Raw genomic sequence first — 3,948 nt, 5'->3', positions numbered from 1 at the left:
TGGGCCGTCTGTATCTGTGAAAAGTGGGAAGAGGGAGTGGGGGGTCATAGTTTTTTCCTGTAACCAAATCAGTGTCTTTTTTACTATTATTCCGCTTAACAAAGTGATGGTTTACATAACGAATGTTTTCCCAGCTGGTTTGACTGCTCTTTTCCGACACTCTCTCATCTCTAGTCACTTCCAGTGGGAAAATGAGTTTTATGAGCAGGTTGATGGTGAGGCCATGGGTAACCCACTGAGTCCTACGATTGCTAATTTTTACATGGAAAAATTCGAACAATTAGCTCTGGAAAAAGCGAGTAAGAAGCTGTGTCGATGGTATCGATACCGGATGATACATCTATTGTTGGGTCACATGGCAAAAAAAAAACTTTAGATGAATTCTTTTGTTATTTAAATTGTAGAAATAAAAAAATCCTGTTTACCGTGGAAATAGAGAAAGACAAAGCAATATCCTTCTTGGATGTCTTCGTAATGAGACAGACTGATGGCAGCTTGAAACATAAAGACTTTCGGAAGGTGACACATCCCGACAGGTTCTTGCATAAGGATTCCACTCATCATCCACAACAGAAAAGAGATGTAATTAAAAGTCTAGTGGACAGAGCTAACAGGATTTGTACGCCGGAACACATGGGCGCAGAGTTAAATCATGTAAGGCAGACTTTTGAGAAGAATGTGTACTCTAGTTGAGGAAATAAATAGTGTGTTGCGATTGAATAACAGGAGACCTAAGGACAACGATAGGACACAGCGATGGAAGAACGTGGTTTCTCTACCCTTCATCAAAAAAGGTGTCCAACGTAGCCTTGGACGAAACATCAGGGATTAAAGAGTTCCATGGACCAGTGCCATACAACCCGGAAGGATTCTCAGCAGCTGATCAGACAGAATGCTTACGTACGCGTCACGTGTCAGAGTCGTATCTAGACATATCAAGGGTCCCACATCACTCCAACTACGCACACCACATCATTACAGAGTCTCCATCAGCTTGCTGACCTGCAGACTCCATGGATTCATGAGGTTGTCTCGACACTCGTACATGTCCAATCGATCGATACAATTTGAAACGAGACTCGTCCGACCAGGCAACATGTCTCCAGCCATCAACAGTCCAGTGTCGGTGTTGCTGGGCTAAGGCAAGGTGTAAAGCTTTATGTCGTGCAGCCATCAAGGGCACACGAGTGTGCCTTCGTCTCCAAAAGCCCATATCGATGATGTTTCCTTGAATGGTTCGCACGCTGACACTTGTTGATGGCCCGGTATTGAAACTTGCAGTAACTTACAGAAGGGTTGCAGTTCTCCACGTTGAACGATTCTCTTCATTCGTCGTTGGTCCCTGTCTTTCAGGACCTCCTCCAGGCCGCAGCGGTGTCGGAGATTTGATGTTTTACCGGATTCCTGATATTCACGGTATACTCGTGAAATGGTCGTACGGGAACATCCCCACTTCATCGCTAGATCGGAGATGGTTCAAATGGCTCTGAGCACTATGGGACTTAACTTCTGAGGTCAGTCCCCCAGAAATTAGAACTAACCTAACGGCATCACACACATCCGTGCCCGAGGCAGGATTCGAACCTGCGAGGTCCGAGATCCTGTGTCGCATGCCTCGTGCGCCGACTGTATCACCACGTTCAGACTCACTTACATCTTGATAACCTGCCACTGTAGCAGCAGTAACCGATCTAACAATTTCGCCAGACGCTTGTTTTTGTCTTATACAGGCGTTGCCGACAGCAGAGCCGTATTCTGATTGTTTCCTTATCTCTGTATTTGAATGCATTTCAGTATATATGTTTTAATGTAAGATGTGTAGAGAGCAATATCGTAAAGTTTCCTACATTAAACAGATTTACACATACGAGTGGAACAGTTTGTTATAGAACCACGTGGAATAGTTTTGTGTGCTATTTGAAACTCACCAGACGGTAAATTGCTTTTACCATGTGAAACTGGCCCCCAAGTACGGAGACAGGTCACATGTGTCCTCAATTTTTCCCTGTGCTTTTCTTCAATCCGTTCACAGTCCTCCCATCGTCCCAGATGCCGTCGGCGTCATAATTCGCCTACACCTCAGGAACTTTCAACATGACGTATTCCTCTGGAATCTCCCAGGGTGAACAGTGCTCTGTAGCAAGCAGTAGTAAGACGCGGCGTTGAAAGCAGCGAACGAACAGATCGATGGCTGCCTACTGCTGTGCAAACAAAGGACCTCTGGCGTCCGGCCGTCTCGATCGGCAAGAAAATATCTCCTCGAGAGCGAGACCATCTAAGGGCGACCTTCTGCCGCGTCGACCCCCGCATTTCCCAACCTGTACCTTGAAATTCTTTTTCAGTTCCTTACGACGAACTTGTGCATTTCATCAATAAAATGAGTTTCAGAAACACTGTTTTCAGTGCATCTGTATTCAAATTCGTGAAGTGGTTTGAGGAAAGGAGAAGTATGTCGTCTCCTGAACGTAAAAAAAAAAAAACTATTGTTTGCGCTAAAATAGGTAGAAGATATGTTATTGTTTGATCGCACGATTACAGAGCTCTTACCGGAAACAACCACAACCCTTAAATATCCTTGAGTATATACATGGAGCAATCTAAAGTATAACCAGCACACCGGGCTAGTCGCAGAAAGGGGAGGAGGCAAACAGAGATACACTGGAAATGTAGTCCACTAACGGTACAATGTTGGTCCTCATTCCAGGACATTTACCTGGATCTACTGAAAGAGGAAAAGTGAAAATCTGAGAGACAGAACCGCTTTTCCTTGTGGGTTCATTCAGTAAGCGTGTAAATGTCACGGAGATCTTCATCGAGCGTCAGTTGCTGACTGCAACCCTGTGCAACCTTTTCCATACTTCCAGACTGATACTATTATTTGTTTTGAACAGTAGTGATGCTGACAAGATGACTCTCGCATACGCTGCTATTTATATATATTTGACGATGATGGTGCTAATTTTGTGTTTAACATTTGACGGTGCCGCTACGGCTGCAGTACATTAAGACATGTTTCTTTTTATAAAACAGATCGGAAGATGGTCATTATAGACTGAAACCGGTAATGTGATGACAAAAAATTTGTGACCACAGACGTAAAGTAAAGGAAATTTGTAATATTAAAAAATGCGAAAATAACAGTTCAAATGGTTCGAATGGCTCTGAGCTCTATGGATCTTAACATCCGAGATCATCAGTCCTATAGAACTTAGAACCACTTAAACCTAACTAACCTAAGAACATCACACACATCCACCCCCGAGGTAGGATTCGAACTTGCGACCATAGCAGTCGCGCGGTTCTGGACTGAAACGCCTAGAACCGCTCGGCAACTGCGGCCGGCTGAAAATAAATCTGTTGACGTTTCACGACTTAACCACTGAACCAATTTCCATAAAATTTTTCATAGCGTTGGGTTGATCGCCGAGGAAGACCTGAGGCTACTTTGGAAAGTATGTAGTGCAACACATTTATTGTTTTGAAGAATATAATTCAAAATAGCTAACAATTATTACTGTTTGGTTCAAATAGTTCAAATGGCTCTCAGCACTATGGGACTTAACTTCTGAGGTCATCAGTCCCCTAGAACTTACAACTACTTAAACCTACCTAACCTAAGGACATCACACACATCCATGCCCGAGGCAGGATTCGAACCTGCGACCGTATCGGTCGCGCGATTCCAGACTGTAGCGCCTAGAGCCGCTCGGCCACTCCGGCTGGCAATTACTGTTTGAAAAATCGATTTACCCTTTGACTTTTGAAGTTTGTCATATTTGTGAAAATGCTTTTATTGTTTAATATGTTCTACAGAATACGATTCAACATAATGAATACTATGTTCATAAAATATTGCGCGAGTTTCATCCATGCTTTCATACTAATGTCAGTCACAAGCCTGTCATATTTTAGCCGCTGAGCGCAATGGGTCTCTAATAACTTCACTGT

The sequence above is a fragment of the Schistocerca cancellata genome, chromosome 6 (genome assembly GCF_023864275.1).
Source record: "Schistocerca cancellata isolate TAMUIC-IGC-003103 chromosome 6, iqSchCanc2.1, whole genome shotgun sequence".
NCBI lineage: Eukaryota > Metazoa > Arthropoda > Insecta > Orthoptera > Acrididae > Schistocerca > Schistocerca cancellata.
This window is presented reverse-complemented; position numbering follows the sequence as displayed.